Below are 22,108 nucleotides of genomic sequence, written 5' to 3' on the forward strand. Positions count from 1 at the left end.
GCGAGTACAACAACGTTTTGCTTAAGTTTATGATTTTGTTTCACAGTAATAAGGTCTTTATGCGCTAACTAGGCCAAGAGAAAGGAGGAGCAAGGAAGTGAAAAGACAGCGACCCTGGCCTAACAAAAAGTACCAGGTAAAACTTCAGTCAGGATGGCCGGTCGGAACATGGTTCGATGCTCCACCTTTAAAATACTGCTCGTTAGGCATACACACTGTCCAGGGCTTAAAGAGGCTTCAGTGAATAGCCACCTCGCCAGAATGCTTATCCACACTGATTTGCGAGAACACAGTCAGCAATTAAAGTAAATAATCCCTGATCCATGTTCCTGATGTGGTTTGATAAATCATTAATAGTCGTTTCATAGACGGAACCAAAATATTAATTAAAAATTAATGCACTGTGTTTGTAAAGTGACAAATGTTGCACAAGAACTAAATTTTGACAGCAGGCTGATTTGTCGGCACGTAGCGCCGGCGCGTTCCGGCTCACTTTAAGCCGTGACACTGCCTCTCTACTACTAGCTGGGTAATTGTCACTCACTTTCGATGCATGTGATCTAAATTGGTTCACACCTCACTTTATTGTTTTTTTTTTCTTTTTAGACTGACGCTTCACAACGGTAATAATAATTTATAAACTGTATCGTCAAATTCAGGATTTCTTTATTTTTCTGTTACATCAAAAATGTTTATAATTTGAATAAAGATAGGACTTGATATGAATAGTTTTGGGGGACTTGGAGGATCACAGAGGCAGTGTAAAATTGTAATTGAACTATATCTTTTTTTAAAAAAAGAATGTTAATGTTCAGAGATGTTCATATACCTTCTCCTTTAATGATTCTGGCTGTTTCTTAGGCAATGGACAGTTATTAAAAATTGTTTTATCTATGCTCATATTATTATAAAATGTTCGAATAAAGTTCTAGAATAACCGGGAATGGAACTCTGATTTTAACCATATTTGGTAATGTCTTGCAATAAATGTTTTACTAATCCATCTTAATAAAGGTCAGTGAACATGGAGTGTGCTGGAGAAAGAGGTTGCGGTGTACGTTGATGGTCAAAGGAAGTACAGGTCGGTCTGTTGTCGGTCTGGGATACTGGGCAGTAAGTACGCCAGAAATTTTTACTAGGGGGTGTGTTCAAAATAAAAGGGGGGGTGCTCTCAGAATAGTGATATAATTTTTAAACAAACTCAAACAAGAAAACAGTATATTTTGCTACGCAACTATTGCAATACTACTACTACCACTATTAATAATAATAATAATAATAATAATAATAATAATAATAATAATAATAATAATAATAATAATAGCTAGGTTCAATAAAGTAAGTTCGCGCATTTGAGCATTTATTATTATTATTATGAAACTAAGTAATACAGTGAAACCTCTCATAACGGACATCGGTGGAACACGATTATTTGTCCATAAATGATAGGTGTCCCTAAATGGAAGGGTTCTGGAATGGAATGGAATAAGAATGGAAGAATAAGAAAGTTTGTCCTCTTCTGGAAATGTCCACTATTGAGAGATGCCCGTTAAGAGCGGATTCACTGTATTAGGAATTAACCTCCACTATTTTACCCAGTAATTACACGTGAAATAATTACATACGAATTATTGTAATTATTTTGCAAAATTCTGCTATTATTTTAATTTATTCACCCCCAGCAAGTTTTAGTGGGTGATATTTTTGCAAAATATTAATTGGGGAAAAAATCCATCGTCCTATGCTGAAATCATATTCGTTTAGTAATTTATACTGCACATAGTTCCAATTTCATTATTTTAATATTCTAACCCTGTTGTTAACGTTAATTGTTGTAATTTTATTTGATCTCTTAATATCCGTTTCTGCCCCTTCCTGGCTACGTTATTGGTTCTGAATATCTTTCATAAGAAAATTATTCGTTGATTTAGTTGTTTTCCAGAAATAAAGTTTTTCAATTTATAAATATTTTGTATCTTCCTGTTTTGTCTTCTTTAACATACCCTAATTTTAATAATCCCTGGGCTCATAGTGGTCTGGTCTCATGTAAATAGTTGAAAAGTGACCAAAAATTGCCAAGAGCACACAAAAAAGTGACCAAAATCTCATTATACCCCCTTTTTCCTTTGTTAATTTCTCCATCACCTCTCTCTTTGTTTGTTGTTTTGTTTCTCCTTTACTTCTTTTTTTTTGCGCTTCCTCCTTTCTTAGGTTTTCAAGATAAGATTTGTAGTTACGGTAAGCAGACTTAGCAGATGTAAAAAGCTTCTGAGTAAGTGGAACCAATTCTGGCCTATTTCCGAACTTCGCATTAAGAGTTCTCAAAAACGTGAAATATTCAAAGTCATCACCTACTCTTAAGAACAACATACAAGAAGCATAACACAAGAAGACATGATGAACCACACAGACACACACACACAACTTTCAACGGAGCGTTAACTATTATGGGAGAAAATCTCAACCTCACCTTGAGAGCTTAAGCATCCATCAACCGTCCACTGTGCTTTAGAAAAAATAAAATCTGAAGTGAGAATAAAGCTGTTTCACATGTGGCAGCAAGTACTGAAGCTTTCAGAAGTAACAAGCTTTTGCCTTTTTCCATTTGTTTTTATATTTTTCTTAGAAAACTGCCAATGCAAAACATAAATCACACGAAAAGATCAATTTACCTCTCAAAAAAGTAACTTTTAGTGACAATTTTTTTAAAAAGTAACTTTTAGTGACAAACTTGAAAAAAAAGCAAATTTTAGTTAAAAAAGTGGCTGGCTATGAGCTCTGTTCCACTTAATGAATTTACGTGAATAAAAATATACTTTACAAAGAATTAAGCTAGCACCAAATGCGTTCTTGCATAACACTAGACTCAGTCTAAAATATATATAATTCTTACTTCGATCGATCTCTTCATTTCTGAAAACGTTTTGACTACACCCTTCTAACGTCCGTCCGTTGATACACCACTTGCAGAGCAGGCTCAAAACCAGCCACAGAGCTTTGGGGGCCATGAATATGTTAGGAGGGGCCAAGTCATTAAAAATTCTCTTACAAAACCTAAATTGTGCATTTTGTATTGAGGTCTGAAGGTGACATGAAAAATTAAGGGAGGGCCAGGCCCTTCTGGTTGCGAACCTGTTGCAGAGTAGCACTTACAACTGAATCTGGTATAGGCTTATTACTATATTGTCACATTTTTCCTTATTGAGGAGGAGGTAGGTGAATGACCGCTCAAGACTCTGCCAATTTCAGTCATGTGCATCTGTCTATCAATCTCTTTTCTCGGAAACGATCGTGGAGCCCAGGAGGGTAGGTATGAGCGGGTCTGTTTTGTCAATTGTTTCGACCGAAACACCGCCCGAAACAATGAGGTCATGTGATTCTCGAAGCCGTACATGAGAACGAGGTCGCTTCGTATTGTGAAGTAAAATAAATAAGAATATTGCCTTCTATCCTAATTGCTAAACCTTTTTAACTTGATGTAATAAATAACCCATATGATACTGATTGATACAATTGAATTTGGGGGAGTATTCCTTTTCCATCCAGGGGTGTGTGTAATATAATTTGGAGGGGTGTTAGGGGGGTATTGGGGGGGTGTAGATTACTCCCTGATACTGGGTGTTTTTTATAAGGATAAGCAGAGACATACAGAACTCCGCTCTTTGTCGGAAATCTTGTGGTCCTAAATACAAAAGATATTTTATTGCTTTCCCTGTAAGTCACAAAAATAGCAACATCTGGTATGGTTGTAAAGTGGAAAGGGACAATTGTAAGGTTAAAACAACGAGTTATTTTTACTAATAGCCATCCTGGCACTCCAACCAAAAATAATACACTTGATTTATTCTGAAGTTTGTGTTTGCAGTGAGCAATGTCGCCGATCCTGGGGGGCGGTGGGACTCGGGACCCCCAAAGCTCATATGCGCCCCTATGTATTTTTCTGAATATGTATGTTTTATATGTATTTTGTATTATTATATGTATTTTTTTATAAATATACAAACCCACATCTAATGCCCCCCTCCCCAAAGTTACAGAGAAATCGGCGCCCTTGGCAGTGAGCAGTTCGTTTGAAGGTTTTTTTTTCTTTGTATATATAGCCTTCACGTGTATTCGTGTATAGTGGTTTCATTTTTTTTTTATATTTTATTTGTAGTACCTGAACATTTCTCAGGTTTCACAGGAAGTTGTGACTAATATGCAGTGCTCCCCCCCAAAAAAAGACTTTGTTGGACTATTTTAGTAAGAAGCCGAAACTTAGCAATATTGACAGTGCCAGCGGAGATAATGAGTGACTAAACAATCTACTTCTTGCGTTTCAGAAGATAAAAATTCAACTGCTAGTATGAAAACAGTGTCAGAAGATAAGAATTCAATTGCCGGTACTACTGTTGAAACAGTGTCACAAGATGAAATTTCAGAAGATCGTGATCCAGTCAAAGGTTGTGAAAAGGCAAATACATTTCTGGCAGTAGGTCTAGGTCCCTTTCAACCGCAATTGAAAACATACCCCAATAAAAATAGCCGCCGGTTCTGATCTGAGTGGTATAGGCAACTTAGTTGGTTAGAATATAGCATTTCTCGAGATAGTGCTTTTTGGTTTTATTGTCGCACATTCTCCGAAAATATTCCGAAATCTGAAGATACCTTTACTAAGGAGGGTTTCCATAACTGGAAGAAGCCCGTAGATAAATTTGGTACTCATGAGGCAAGTAATGCTCATAAGACTTGTATTTCTAAGGCTGCGGAATTTCGAAACGCACTATTTCACGGATCAGTTGCTCGTAAATTAGACGAACCAAATAGTTAACGGCAATAGAATATATTTGAAGCACTTCTAGATAGTATTTGTATTGTACTCGCCTATGTGTTCCTCTTAGAGGCCGTAGGGAAAATAACGAAAGTGAAAATAAAGGCAATTTACTAGAACTCTTATTGCTAAGATCCAAAGACAATGATGTGATTTTTGTGTATTATGTTTACAGAAAACCTTTAGATACGTTAGTCCCGAATACCAAAATCAATTTCTATATTTAATGTGTGAGTATATGCTGGGAAAAATAATTGATCGTGGGAAGACTGCAGGTATATATAGTGTCATCATGGATGAAACTCAAGATTTGAAGAGACATGAACAAGTATCAATTGTTTTGCTATACTGTGATGAAACATTAAATGTTCACGAAAGTTTTATCGGGTTTTACAACACAAAAAACACGCTGAAAGTTTATCCAAACTGTTAACAAATATGTTAATATCACTGGGTCTGAAAGTAGATAACATCCGAGGGCAATGTTACGATGGTGCAGCCGCTATGCGTGGTCAGTACTCTGGTGTTGCAAAGAGAATCAGGGACATGAACGATTTATCCATTTATATTCATTGATACGCTCACATTTTGAACTTATGCATTGTTGACGTGTGCGGAGAAGCGTCTGCGATTCGAAATATATTTGATGTTGTGAGTAGTTTGCATTCCTTCGTACAAGCGTCGTGAAAAAGCACGCTATTTTTGAAAATATTCAACGTTAAGTAGAAAACTTAAAGCATTTAATAACATTAAAATTTTTGAGCGACACTAGATGGAGCTGTAGATTAGAAGCTATTCGTGCAGTTTTAGAAAATTTTGGACCAGTAGTTGAAACTTTAGAGGAAATAGCAGATCACGATCAAATTTACGGCCCAGACGCGCATTTCCTGTTAAAAAAATGTTCACGACTTTTTATTTCTGGTTCGTCTTAAAGTGATGAGACGTGTTTTTGAATACACGAATCAACTGTCCATGCACTTACAGAATACACGTGTCAATTTTTCTACTGTGAAAAATTTGTCGCAAGTCACTATCTGCAGCCTTCAGTCCTTACGGAGTGAAAAAAGTTTCAATATGCTGTGGACAGAAACAGAAGAAATATCAGAAACCATGGGGTGCAGTGCACCGAACGTTTCACGAAGAACACGATTCTCACGAGCATTGGATGGCGATGATACTTCTTCCGAGTGTAAGACAGCAGCTGAGTATTACAGACGCGAAGTTTATTATTCCGTTATTGACATCCTTGTGGCAGATATTAGCAATAAAAATTCAAAGAAAATGATATGCAGGTTCTTCATTCCCTCCAAGACATCTACACAAGGCATCAGCAGAAAGCATCACAATTGTCAGCAACACCTGCAAAATCCCCAAAGTTGAACTGATATCAGAGTTAACAGTTTTCTCCAATTTGTATGCAGAGAGATAGACTGAAAATGATTTTTCATCGCGTCTATTTTTTTTTAAATTGAATCTTTACGAATTCTTCCCAAACTTGAACCAAGTTTATAAGACTTTTCTAACCGTGCCTGTCAGTTCCGCAACCAGTTCCTTTTCGCGCCTGAGACGGCTAAAAACATACGTTCGTAACACTATGGGTCAAGAAAAATTTCGTAGATTAGCTGTGTTGTGCTTAGGAAGGTCTTACGACATTAACGTTTCTCAGATTATCGACACATTTGATTTAGAAGCAACACTTCGAGGAAGGCGACTGCAGCCCATTTACAGTTCAAGTCCAGCTTCCATATCATTACATTTAGCAGTACGCGAAATATTAACTTATTAAATCAAAATTATAAATGTGATATTTACTGGCTAATATTTGGATTTCCTAATATTGTGATTTCCATGTATTATTGATAAGCAGTATTTCTTTCAGAGGGTGAGCCGGGCCTACCCCTCCATACACACACACTCAAGTGCAAAATACCATTCACGCTAATTTTCAGAGAAAATCAGTATATCAAGAAACATATGTTTAACTATAAAATTTCCCTATTTATTTTTAAAATACCCTCTTTGGAATTTTTTTTCTAAAAGAAACACTATTAATGAGCTGGGGTAAACAAATATGTGGATATTGTGCTGATAGGTTGTTCCAGGTAATTCCTTAACAACATTAAGGCTCAGGTCAATATGACGGTTTGGGCAAAGATCAGGGGAACATTGGCTAAGTGGAGATTAAAATGGGCCGGAACGCACAAGTTCTGCATTCCAGTAAGTCAGTGTAGTGTCCAAATTCAGTTCCTGTGCTGTACTTGTCTCACTCCAAATTTGTATCTTTTCAGTTTATTATTTTCATATTTTACGCAGATTAATATCCTATTAAAGCACGATAAAGAACTAATCTAGAACTTTTCGTTCTGCGTCATTGTGTTCCCCAAAATTATTCTAGGGAAAGGCGTTCCGGCTATTGACTAAAACAATTTTTAGCACAAAGGGTTTGTTTAATTTTAGGTCTCATCCGCAAAAACTGACGTAAAGTTAGGCTGGATATCTGCCGGAGTAGTATTTCCCACACTCCAACTACGCAATGATGATCCAAAATCAGAGAGGGTTTCTTGAAACTACGGTGCTAAATATTTGGTTAAAACATTAGAAGCAAATGTAAGGTTGGCTTCAAAAACTGACAATTTAAGGTCGAAGACTTGGAAATTTGTGAATATATTTTTGTCGAAACAAAGAAACGTTTACACGCGCACAAGTGAACAATGTGTATTATATACTTCTAATTACAGCTTGTGAATCTTACAGTCAACAAATAAAACTTGTTGTCTCTTAATAATGAAAGAAAAGAAGAATCGCAGTTCACGCTCATGCCATGTAGCAGCCATCGAAAATTCAAACTTTATAATCGATTTTTATACCAAAGGCAATAATTTGAAATATGTTGCTGCTTCCAATCTAAAGTAGGAATTAAAAATACGCCTGGTTGAATTCTCAACTTTCTGTGATCAGTTGTTAATGTAAAATGCTCTTTTTAAACTTCCATAGGGAGAGAGCATACACAACTCAAAGAAGCATGGAGAGATGTATGCTTGCAATAACCCGGAGAGATAGAAAAAATTTACATGGATCAGGAAGATGACAAGAGTGACCGATATCATCGTGAAAATAAAAGGACTCAAGTGTCAGGGAGCTGGTCATATTACAAGAAGAACTGACGATAGGTGGGCAAAAGCAATCCTTGACTGGATCCTAAGGCAACGAAAACGATCTAGAAGATGTTGTAATACAAAACGGTGTGACGAAATTAGGAAGCAGTGTGGAGTAACATGGAAACGAACTGCCGAATATGGATACATGTGAAAAAGAATTGGAGAGACCTTCATACAGCAGTGGGTCGACAAAGGTTAAAAATATATATATATATATATATATATATATATATATATATATATATATATATATATATATATATATATATATATATATATGTGTGTGTGTGTGTGTGTGTGTGTGTGTATGTGCACGAATGTTTTGCCCTCCGACCATATGGGCCAAGGTTACGCTTATGCATCCATGTCTCTAGTGGAGCTCGAGTAAAGCACCATGACGGCCGACGCGTATCGCACACTGCTTGCAGACTATGTACACCCCTTCATGACGACCATGTTTCCCAACTGTAGTGGCAATTTTCGACAAGATAATGCACCATGTCACAAGGCCAGGAGTGTGATGGAGTGGTTCGAAGAACCCAGGGCCGAGTTTCAAGTAATGTGTTGGCCCACCAACTCGCCAGATTTGAACCCAATCGAACATATTGGGATATGATTGAACGTGACGTCAAAGCGCATCGCCTCTCTCCCCGGAATTTACAAGAATTAGGTGACCTGTCTGTGCACATGTGGTGCTAACTCTCTCCAGCGACTTACAAAAAATCATTGCGTCCATGCCAAGAGCATTCGCCGTTGTTATCCGTGCCAAAGGTTGACATACTGACAATTAGATAGGTAGTCATAATGTTCTGGCCCATGTGTACGTATATTTTAACTCGTATATTTTGTCTCGACTCGAATTCGAGTCGAGTCGAGACAGACACCGTCAAGTCGAGACACGAGTCGAGACGGAAACATATTTTCGAGTCGAGACAACATTTTCTCGACACGAGTCGAGACAGGCTTAAATCTCGACTCGACTCGACTCGTGCGCATCCCTACTTTTTACATTCCAACCCAATCTTCCTTAGAACTCCTAACAACAATTTCCAATTCACGCGGTTAAAAACCTTTTCTAAATCAATAAATACAACATATACCTCTTTCCTTTTTTCTATAAATCTTTCACCTAACCCAATAGCATCTCTTGTGCCCTTAACCCTCCTGAACCCGAACTGCTTGCTCCTCCTTAACTTTTTCATTTGTTCTTCCATATAAACTTGTGTTCTGTATTCGGAGCAGAATTTTAGCTGCATTAGATATGAGACTAATAATTCTATAATCCGCACATCTCCTTGCGTTCGATTTATTCGCCATTGGTACCATGATCGTCCTCAGGAAGTCTTTTGGCCACTCTCCTGTTTCATATATTTCAGTGTGTAGTCGGAACAATTTTTCCTTTCCCCTGTCTCCCATATTTTTAATGAATTCGACTGGTATATTATCTATCCCGGTTGCCTTTAAATTCCTAATCTGCGATATAGCCTTGTCAAACTCATCCCGAAGAATACTAAATTCTTTATCATCGTCGCTTACATCACTTTCTACTTCAACATTTAGGCCAAATGGTCTCTCATTTATTTATTTATTTATTTATTTAACAATCACCAGATACAGCTCAGAGACTATTTTACACTAGAATAAAACTTCAACATATTCCTTCCAACTTCATATTCGACCTCATTTCTCTCGCTGACTACCTTCACATTCTTATTTTCCACTGCTATCGTTTCGCCCCTTTGTTTCCTCCGAAATTCCATTACATTTCACCTTCTTGTACATTTCCTCATATTTCCTAATTTTCTAATTCTTCTATCTTGTCGCATTTTTCTTTGTAAAACTGTTCCCTCGCTCTGTCTGTTTCACTCCGTAATTCATTATTTAACTTCTTGTACATCTTTCTGCCCTCTTCTGTATCAACCTGTTTCCATGTCTTACTTCCCTCGTTTTCTGCAACAGCTGTTCTGTCACCCATGGTTTCTTAGCCGTTTTCTGCTCGCTGTAATCTACTGCTTCTTCTGCAGTCTGCTGTAAGCAAACTTTAATATGTTCCCACCTTGCGTTACTACCCGCGCCTATCCTTTCCTCGTTAAATATTTTTCTTCGAATTTTTCAACGAAAAGATTTCTTACTTCATCGTTTTCAACTTCTCAGTATTCATCACTTTATTGCCTTCTTTTTTCTGCCTACATTTTTCAGTTAAATATCTACTTCGGCCAGCACAGGAAAATGATCAGAGAAAATATCAGCCCCAGGAAGTGCTTTCCCGTTCTTTAAGCTATTCCGATACCTGTCCTGAATCGGAACAGAGTCCATCTGATATCTTCCGCCGTCTATTGGTGATTTCCCTGTGTAACTTCTTCTCTTCTGCTGATTAAACCAAGTGTTACCAATTATTACTGAATTCTATCTACAGAAGTTCATCAGTCCCTCTCCCCTTTCATTTCTTTCGTCTAAACTATATTTGCCTACGATACCACCTTCCTATTTTTCTCGCACAACTGCATTGAAATCTCCCATTATAATTACGCACGAGGCCCCTCTTCTCCCTCTATATAATTTCTTCTATTTTCTCATAAGTTTCATCTATTTCTTCGGATGCATGCGAAGTCGTCGGAACACATTGTGTCAGTACTACCATTAGATCCTTCGTTTTCCCTTTAAGTTTTAACATCGTAACTCTATCATCAATAAATTCTACTTTCACTACCTTCTTCTTTAAGCGCTTTCCAATAATTATTCCTACGCCATTATGACCTCTCTTTTCATTACCTGAGTAAAACATTATATATCCTTCGCTGTTCAACACCCTAATACCTTCCCATCTAATTTCACAAACTCCTACCAAATCTATATTATTTTGTTTCATTTCTTCTTTAAGATTTTCTAATTTTTCTCCCTGTAACATAGTATGTACGTTCCATGTCCCTATTCTAAACATTTTACTCTTGCCTGTCTTTCTTTCTCTGCATGTCTTCCCCCATTACTACTTTCTCATCCAATAGTCTTTCCCAAGCCATCCCCCTCCCGGAGATCCGAATTAGGGATATTTTACCTCCGGAACTCTATATTTTGACCTGTGAAAGACCATTGTACATATGTTCTCCTTTTTGCCGCCAGCAAACTAAAGGAAAAATAGAGTAGTGGTTTACCGTTGCCTTCCACCTTGCATTATTCCAGCCGTTAAAGTCACTCTGACCACGCCTGGAACTAATGTTCAAGTTGCCGTACCGATCACTATGATTTACGCCAACTTGGCTACTGGAGAACTGCTGCCTTCACAAAGAACACTCTTTGTCTGGCTACAATATTTAGACCTATTTTGTTGGTTTGGCTCTCCTGGTAGTGAACTATTACCGACACAGCTCTAAATTCCACTGTAGCACGCAATCCTCCTCACCCCAGACATGTAAGTGTCTTAGTAATTGTGGTGTTTATCGCGGAGTAAAAATCCGTAAAAAGTATTTTAAACACGGAAGAAACATATAGGAACTCACTAATTATTCTTAATACTGACGATCCAGTCTTAAGATATCTCGTGATTTTAAACGGTCGGGCAGATAAATTTTGAGAGCCATTTTTCTTTGGGGGGCATACCAAGAAGAATAGCTTTCAGCTTAAACAATATTACAAAGCAGCATGTTTAGCGGATCGAGAGGCTGACGTATAGCCACCATAGGGGTGATCCCTTGCCCTCATCTGGTATCATCAGCGCACTGAAGGATATTCAATAGCGGCAACTCCAGATATGGGGAAAAGTTTTTGAGAGACAGCAACTTTTTACATATCGAAAAGGATAGTTTTACCCGTATAAAAATTCACTTACATAATAACACATGTCTTTGGAAGCAAACTTCGTCACAAGGGGTAGGTACTCGCAGATTTGTCTTTCTCTGAATTGATTAATCTTTACAAAAACTGTGGACTCCCACGTAATATACATATTTCAAAATATTTCATAAACAATAAATCATATACTCAACAGATCTATCCATTGGAACAACAACAATGGTTTATTTTTCCGTAGACTGAGACAAAATAGATAAATCCAACATTGACATTCTAACAACTCGAATAATGTATTATATGATTCGCTCGTTGAAATATTGTACTTGATTTTTTTTAATTCTATTCCTCTTTCAACTTTTACAAAATACTCTAGAAATTCTTCAGCTTGTTTAGGAGCTACCATTGCGCCTCCCTGTGCCATATCTAATTCTGCATTAATGGAGGCTACGACTGAAAATAATGGACATTCTTTGCTATGAAACTTCGTTCTTGAGTTATGGTTGTCCATGCATTTTTGGCATGTCATGCAGTGGGAAGAAAGCACTTCTACATCCAGCTTGATCTATACTTTTTATTTTATTTTGACGCCAGGAGCCACCATCCAAACGTGGTAGGAGTTATTTAGAACATCTGTATATTTTCAGAGGGATGCAGTAAGAAAAGTGCTCACTGAATGCTTGTCATGTTGTTTAGCGGGCCAGTTCATCTATACTGCCGTAATACAGAATATATTTTGCTTTACTAAAATTAGGTTTATTTGTCACCAGCTGTTTTCTAATAGCAAGAGACCGACAAAATATCTCTAGAGTTTACTGCGACATTTCAAACGAGAAAAGTGTGCGTTGAAATACAGTGAATAGAATTATTAAAACAAATAAATTAACAAAGTGTACATAATTTTGAATTCATTTCATCAAGCTATTTCTATTGTATTAATACAAATTCTACATTATCAAGTAAACATTACCATGTTTAAACCATGTTCACTACATCTATAATAACAAGAGGAGCAAGAAAACAAAAGAAAAGAGAGCGGAAAACTATAGTGATAAGTTATCCATAATTTCTAAATTAAAGGACACAATAAAATACGCAAACTGAAGGCATAAATATTTTCACTAACAACAATTTGAACTAGTTCTGAGTTCAGGCTGTGGCCGGAGGGGGAATCCCTTCTCCACCTGGAGTTGCGAAATTTCCTCCGATTTTGTTCAACAACAGTTACCCTTATTTTCTCAGTATTTCTTTAACCACTTATGTATTTAAATTTCATCGTGGAGGAAATTGCGTAAAATCATCACTGACATGAACAATATCACATCAAAATCTTAATATAAGACTTACGTTAGCCACTCATTTTCATTCCTTTCAAGTATTTTTCTTTTATAAGAAGAACTTGTATATATATCTCCAATTCTATGAGGTTTCAATCTGTATATAACATTATGCACAGTCGCACCAATATCGCTGTTGCCAAAAGTTTAACATGTTTTGTCACTAGATCAATGAGTTAAAACCAACAGAATACCATTAAAGCGGTTCAAAAGCTAATCGAAATCCTGCTAAAAATTGAAATTGATAGCAAAACTAATAAATTCTTACAATATTCGATTTGGTTTGTTGCGATTAGTAAATATTAGGTTACACCTCTTAGCGTGATGCAAACTACGAAAACAAAGTATACACTTCACTAACTAAAGTATCCAAATTCCTTGATTAACACTAAATGGTCACCTGTCTCGAATAATGTGGGACATCTCGAATTTTAATCCAATTTGATCGTTCTGAATTATGCTTTCTTTTTTTTCCTTAAAAAAAAACATTATTTGGAGGTTCATCAAATTAACCAAGCACTTACAAATATGTAACTCAAATTCTACGTGACTCTTGTAAATTTTGACTCATGATGTTTACCTATATCTATCAACATATCGATATTGTACCGATAAACATTTTTCGTGTTGGTAATAATGGAATCACCGCCCATTATGCTATTCTTTAACTGGTTCAAAGGACCATAAATTCTGTTCAAGTAACTGTAAATAAACTGACGCTATAAGTTTTCTGTTTGATGTTTTTTGGATATGATTATATATTTCATGCGTTAATATAATTTTTATGAAAAATAACATAAATATTGAATGAGCATTAGAGAAAATGCCGAGAACTGAGGTAATGATCTGAAAAATCCTCATTTCTGAAGTTACTGTAATTCGAGCCCAGGGCCATCAGATTACGAGAAAGGACCAAGTTTTCACTTGAATAGGCTCAGGAAAATTAACACATTATTATTATTATTATTATTATTATTATTATTATTATTATTATTATTATTATTATTATTATTATTATTATTATTATTATTATTATTATTGTATTGCATGTCATAACGAGCTAATTGTAGAAAATATCGTAGAAATCTAACAAACTGAATTATGGGACTATATTAAACGTTTTCCAATATCGATTTTGTTTGACAATATACTTTCAACAAACTTCGTTTTTATTATGAGTTTTATCTAGTAACCATGAAAAGAGAAACGCATTGTAATTGACCAACACATGCAAATTAACTGGAAATCCAATTAGACCTCAATAAATTTATCGATTATCCCTGATCATTCCTAACTAGGATTGCAGAAACGAATACGGGGTTTAATAACAACATTGCACAGTTCTACAATGGATGCAATATGTGTACGTTACCAATTATTGTGGAATTATTGTGGAGGCTTTATAATACTACCAGCATCGTATGTGAAATACACAGTAGAAATTAAAGAAGAACAATTTATTTGGCATGTCAAAGCGAAATGTAAGTATGCATATGGAAAAATGTATCTTAACCAAGAACTAAGTTTGTATTACTGGTTTACATTAACCAATCTTTCAAACTTTATTTTTCTTAATAATTATTTTTCTTTGTTAATTTTCTTAATAATATTTTTCTTTAACTCAGTAGAACTACGGTTCACGAGCTACTTAGATCACTAATAAAATCCGTTTATGAACAAGTTTTGTGAGCAATGCTTTTCCTCGATTTATGAAAAAAACTATTTCGAGGTACCAATGTACACACTCCTCTGCCTTGAAATTATTACTGTTTATTTTGTAAACAAAAACGTAATATATCAGAACTAAAATAAATAAACAAAAATTAATAATAGAGCATGACATATAAATGTAAGATGTTATGCAAAAGAAAAAAAAAACGACCTGGCCTTATTCTGTTTGAGGCTAAAAGACAAAAAAGGGAGATAAACTCAACGAATCAAAGTTGTAGAGAGACAACTACAGTGCCAAGAGACAGGTGAGTCTGTCCTAAATAAGTCAGTATGAAACGGGAAATGCAGGGGAAGGAAGAGGCAAATAATAAATAAATGAGGATTAGGAATAGGATTTAGGTTTCATAACTCGGCATCTATGACCATGTTAGCCCGTAACGTTGGATGGATGACGTTCCTCGCCGATCACACTATCCAAGGAAAAGGAAGGAAGAAAGCGGCCTGGGACCTGTATGGTAGGTACCATCCTGGCAGTTTTCGGGCGTGAATGAGGAAAATCCACAGGAGTAATGCTTTTGCGCTTATGCCGTATGTCAGAGTGCCGTGATCACAAACTACTCTTTCTTTATTTTAAATCATACTGGTTTGTTTAATTATACGTTACTTATTTGTTTTTAAAAATTAATAATGTTATTTTTATTGACACTTTTCATCACCAAAAAGAGCTTAAAGTGCTAAAGGAAATTTGTCGAATTACCAGGAATTAATTCTATTTGCATTAATTTCATTGGGAGCATACATTAGATTAAGTATACGAATAACACTATGGAAGAGATTAACTTTGTGATGCACAGTGTATTTATTAATATTGTATTTAACTAATATATTCTTAGACATACGAACCATTTCTTTACCTAATCGTATGTGTAAATACGCATAAGGTTGGTCGTATATTGATCCCAGTGCGGGACTGTCAATCCGAGGCAGAGGTACACAGAGGAGATATGAACATAGAGGCCCAATTCATTGACCACATAATTTAAACAGGCAATATGCAATCTAGGAAAATGATTGGTGTCTCGCTTGTCAACGAATAGGATAAATGAAATCCCGCAAAGAACAGTAATTTCTTAGAAAAGACACCGATTTGGAGTATATACTAGTCATACACTGATGAATTCAGAAACGCAAACGCTGACAGTTGTTCCGTAATGGATATCAGAAATTGTAGGGTTGGGAAATCACAACACAGATAAATAGTTCAATATGCCAACCTAAGTATATATATAGGCACTATTTCACCTATGCATATTACCAAAAGTAGATATACAATCCTGCATTGATTAAGTATGACAGTTTATTAAGATAATGAGGTTACATGCTTCAGTCTATTCCTACTTTAGCGTATAAGTAAAAAGAAATTAAAAGAAAATAATAAATTAACCTAAGTTAAACCTGTATGTTTAACAATAATTAAATTAATTAAAATGCCGTAAGCCGATCAACCCGAGTCTGTTTATCTACTTTTGGGCCACCCTGTATAATGATATTAGTATGCAAACTAGGAAAATACTACTATATTATTTTCCAAATGGGTAAGTTTGCTATGTATCGAGGTGTTAACTCATTCATTCATACGTAACATATACGAGAAAGTAAAACTATCTTTACATTATAGTTAGACATACTCTTAAGTATAGTGAAAACAGTGTTTGTAGCAAATTCAATTTCTCACAAAGCAAAGACTCAATTCAGTATACAAAATATGTTACAACAAAAACAGTACTAATAGTACTAATAATGTCTTTTTTCCTCTGTTAACAAGTTTGATCAGAAATATAGTATTAGTATTAGAAAATGTGTATATCAATGTCCTTTAATAATGCTACTTCTATAATAAAGAACATTGAAACATTTATAAATGTTTAAACAAGTTTCTAGGAATTTGATATGTTCATATAATATCCACCGCATGCGTTGTTCATGCTCTGTGTAAGAGATACGCTGCACGTTTTTGTGTATCTTTTTTGCAAATGAGTACATTTGTCGCTTTGGCACATTTCTCTCCTTTAAAGTGGTTGTTTGAAAACAAAGAAAAAACATGAAAAGACCCTTAGGTGTTTGGTGATAAGTGAGAAAGCCAGTGCGTGCACATAAAAGTGAAACAACAAAGTAGACTTCTATGAATTTTCAAATACAAACACGCGTACACAACTATTCGTATATATGTATATATAAACATTCCCAAAATATTTGTAATGTTAAGTGCAGTGGTTGGGAGACAGAGGAAGTGTTTGTGTGTGAGTTTTGCGTTCCCAATGTAAAAGCTACTCCCTGACGTGACTAGAACATTTTTTCCCTCTCCGTCCCGTCTGTTCCGCAGAGAATCTTTCTCCCTGTGAAAATTTAATAAAGGAGGAGTAGCAAGCAGTAGCTCTTATATACTCTGCAACCACTACACACACTGCATTAAAAGGGTTTTTTGCTCATCCCCTTCTCCAACTCTTCTTACTTTCTTTCTTCTTTTTCTTTCTTGGTTTTCTTTTCTATCTTGCCAACTTCAATCTTTGATTTTCCACAGTGTGTTGCGTCAGGCAGGCAGAATTCCCGTATGTTTTGTCAATAAGTAATAACAACCTGATATGCAACAGAATCTGCTACTCTAATGCCGCTTGTTTGACTTCAATAAACATCAATTCAAAAGGGATTCGTAAAATAAATTGCAATAAAATTTGTCTACCTTGTAGCAACATAACGGGAAATGTTTCCCCACGGATACACATCAACTGTAACGAGAAGAAAATTTACAGTGAGTAATAGTACCTGAAAGTTGGAATTTGTAACGCAGACGTCAAATATTTAAATATTTGAAGTGAAACTGTGGAGATTACTTAGAGATTTGTCATTCACTAATTTTAATATATTTCCGCTCTTTTTTTTCTCAATCAATAACATTTCGATCCATATTAAGACATACATAAATATATCTCTTCTCAGAATCTTTTCTAATTGTACTTAGTTGTATATTCAGAATGGTACTTATTTATATACTAAATTAAATAATTATCTAAATCAACTCATATGTTTAATTTAGTACAAACAAAAGATGCTCATTAAATTTAGTTATTTCTAATCCAATTCGGTCTGAATTGCACATTTACTTCCTAAATGTACTATGCATAAATTTGGAATTCAGGTATGCCGCTTAGTCTACCGACAGGTATCAGAGCTAAAGCCGCAAAAGATAGCGAAAAATATTTTTTGATACGAATCCAGCGTCCTAGAAATAGACTCCATCTCGAAACTTATCCCCCTACTGAAACTGGAAGAAGTTTGATATTCTAAATTTTCATTCTTTTTTGGTTCTCATAGAAGAAAAACGGTAATAGCAAGAAACGGTCTTCAGATATTATTTCTGCGTCCCAAGAGTAGGTTGTAACTCCACGCTCTACTGTAACAAGAATTTGTAGAAATTTAAAATTTCCGATTTTTCTCACAGGAAGAAAAAAAAACTTTAAAAAAATAATAATGGGTTTAGAGTTGAAGATAGTATGTCAGTCTGCTCTTATCCATCAACTGAAACCAAAATTCGTAGGAATATTCAGTTTCAGTAGTGATGTCAATTTCAATGAAAGTTTGTAGCGAAATATCGGATTTATCTCTAACTTTTATGTAACATGAAATTTAGATATAAGATAAACACAAGTGCTGATAAGCAAAGAAGAACGTCTATGTGTAGCCTAGTAGTCCGTAGAGAGAGAGCAAACGCTTGCCGAGAGGATCGTTTTATCACTGAGTTTTACAAGACGAGGAAAACTTTTAAGAATCGACACCAGACGGAAAGTAATTTCTCGAAACTTACGACGACACAAAATTTTGCACAACGAAGAGAAAATATTTTCCATCTCACCTTATTTACAACATTAACCACATTTAGTCATGTAAATTGTTTTGTAAAACCTAAAATCACAATGCCGTTTACAACAACTTGATACGTCACGGTGTTCCAGAGATTTAAACCTTAATGTTAGAGATTGGTATACTGTTAAAGTGAAGTATTGGTAAGAAAAAAGTATAGTAAACGTTCTTTTTCTTCGCTAATATAACATCTAAATAGTTTTTGGTAGGCTAGTTTAATAAATAAAAGTTCCCATGCCGTAGGCGTCGGCGGACCATCGATGGGCAACTAGAGATATCTCGCTATAAATTAGCGGCCCCACAGCGACGATCCGCGGTGGCCCCACTAAAACTAACTAACTAACTAACTCTATGGCCTATGGAACCCGGAGGTTCAGTGCCGCGTTCACAAAAGCTCTCCACTGACTTCTATCCTTAGCTAATTGCATCCAGTTTCTACTTTGTATTCCGCGGTGGCCCCACTTCCGTTTTAAAAATTATACCACCAGCGTCAGAGACGACGAAAGGCCAATGAACAACAAAATTAATTATATGTATGAAAATATGTTAAATCGCCTATATGCATAATTTGTTGCATTAAGGAAAACTCTTTAGAGAAAGTACGTGCTCCCGGGTAGATGCGAACTACGAACCTTTGGGTTACTACGCGCCTGCTCTTCCGACTTTGCCACGCAGGCAATGGGGAAAACGTCGCTTGTAGACTCATAAATCTTTGAGGTATTTCAAATTTAGCCAATCAGAGTACTCCTGTAACCGTGTATATTCGATGAAAACCGTTTGAGATGATATAAAATCCGTTCGCCATGTAATTTTATAACAAAACTAGCCTTTGGCCAGCTGGGGGCATCGCCCCTAGACCCCCCGTATTTGCTCGGCCTACGGCCTCGCATGTCATATGTTCGTGCATTTATTCTTAATGTTTCCTTAAATCGGCCCAACATCCCCAGATCTCATATTTATCATCCTTTGCTCCTTAATACTCTGCTTAATAACTCACAGTTTATTTTTTTTATAGCAACCTTTGTTTTGTCAACCACAATTTATCGACTTATTATATAATGAATGATGATGTTCGATTCTCATTTTCAGAGGTTTTTTTTTCTTATTTATAATTTTCAAAAAAAGAAATCTGGGATTTTTGTTCGACCATAACTCTTGCATATTTGTAAGACAAAGGTCGATTCTTTTTCTTGTAACTTTGTAGTATTTCCACACCACCCCTGTAGTATCCTGCTACACGCATACTCCTTTGAATGAAAGCTTTTGCTTCGTCATGTCTTTCGTATACTAAAAAAACTGGAACGTAAGTGGTATTTGTGTCTGGGAAGGTTCGTATCATAGTGCGAAAATGAAGTTCAATATGATTTGTATTTGGACAGGCACCAAGCATTCTCCATAAAGAAGCTTAAAGGGATTTCTTTTTGCGTAGACTCTTATGTTACTATCAAGTATAAGTGAAAAAGGAATTTTTCAGCAGACATGTATCATACTCCGAAATGAAAGTCGAATGTTGTTGTTTCCTGGGTAAAGTTGTTATTTCTTTATTACATTTTTACGGGTACACTGGAAGTGTTGAAATTTTTTTTAAAAAAAGCATCATATCCTAAGCATTATGCATTGCAACACCACATCGTTGTATATTGGGGTTGTATATGTCTCAGACCTTTATTTTATGCCCAAATAATTGAAAAGGAACGATAACCATTTCTGCAGTCTAAGACGAACTTTTATTTTTGCAGTGTTTTGCCCATTGAACACCATGTATAACTGACATTATAATTAATTGTGTATGTAATCTGTTTGCTTATTACATACTGAATGCAAGAAGAAAGAATACACTTATCATACATGAATTAGAAACTTCAAACGGAAGTAGGCTCAAATCTTGCAAACGGTCCGAGATATTGAAAAAATAATCGAAAAAATCTCCCTTTTATAGTATCATTTGCCAATTTTTATCACGGCGTCTATAACTTTTGTCTGTAATGAACATGTACAGATATTTCGAGGAATGTCAAGGAGATTCATGCTCATATGCGAATGATACGCTGTGTAGAGAGCGCAGGTTCTTGTCCTCGGAACGATTACAATTATCGGAGGTACTAATTTGATATGTAGTGCACAACTGTTTAAAACAAATAACATTAAATAAAATTAAACAATTAACAGCAACCGCTATAATGATAACTTAAGGTAACAATAACCGTGCATTTTAACAAGAGATCAACAAGAATACAACATATAAAGCAACTGTAACAAACACGTTCCGTAATACCCGTTTCAAAAATCCCCTAAAAAGTAAAAATATTCACTTTTGGTAATTTTCCTTTGACATGACAAATTTAATCATTGTAATCCTAAAGAAATTGCCCAATAATTTTGAGATATAAAAGTAGTTCCTATAAATAAACCCCACCAAAGTTGGAATTTTTTATTTCTGTTAATTTATAAAGGTAAGCAAGAGAGTTCTGTCGCTTTTGTGGAGGTCTGTGTTCAATTGGACCTCCCACCGTGAGTTGAATGCGAATGAGGATAAGACGAAGGTCAGCTGTTCTTCTGCGTATATGCAGCATTCTACCTGGTTATGGCAGTTCAGTTACATTGTGAACTTGCGTAAGAACAGAGTGAATGAGACCTCCACAGAGCGTCATAAGGGCTTGTATGCAATACGAGTTCAAACTGGGGACAAAGGCAACTGCAGCGGAGCAGAATTCTACCGACTTTCTTTTTTTTTTTCCTATCTCAACTATCTGAAAGATAAGATTTTGTATCCCAAGAAAACGCCCATTTAAATAGCATAGGAATTTCTTCATCCCCTTTCGACACCTGAAAAATAAAAAATTCACTTTTCGCAATTTTTTAACGGTTAGTTCTCAAAGGCTAAAATCATGCCAAATTTCATCATTCTTATCTTGCCGGAAGTATCTAAACATTTTGGGGTATAGAAGACGTCCCATATAAATAACATTGCAAAGATTTTTCAGTTCCCCATAAAACCACTTTACTGTTACAAATTTTCATTTCTGATGATTCACTTAGGTAAAGCTAATAAAAACATACAAGCATACCGAATTTGAAGTTTTTATTCCAATTCTAAGTGCCTAAAACATGAGATTATAGGTACAGAAAAAGTCTCATTTAAATAACATGGGGAAATTCTTCATCCTCTCTTCAGACCCCCTAAAAATTAAAAATATTCACTTCTGGCATTTTTCTGTGGGTTTGTCCCGAAAAGCTATAATCATGTCAAAAACTTAATCATTGTAGCCCTGCAGGAAGTGCTCAATAATTTGAGGATGTAAAAGGTGTCCCGTATAAATAACATGGGAAAGATTTTTCAGTTCCCTATAAAACCACTCTAAAGTTGGATTTTTTTACTTTTGGCAATTTTTCTGTCGGTTAGTCATAGAAGGCTACAATCATGCCAA

Source organism: Thermobia domestica, chromosome 2 (assembly GCF_964235325.1).
Source record: "Thermobia domestica chromosome 2, izTheDome1.hap1.1, whole genome shotgun sequence".
Taxonomy (NCBI): domain Eukaryota; kingdom Metazoa; phylum Arthropoda; class Insecta; order Zygentoma; family Lepismatidae; genus Thermobia; species Thermobia domestica.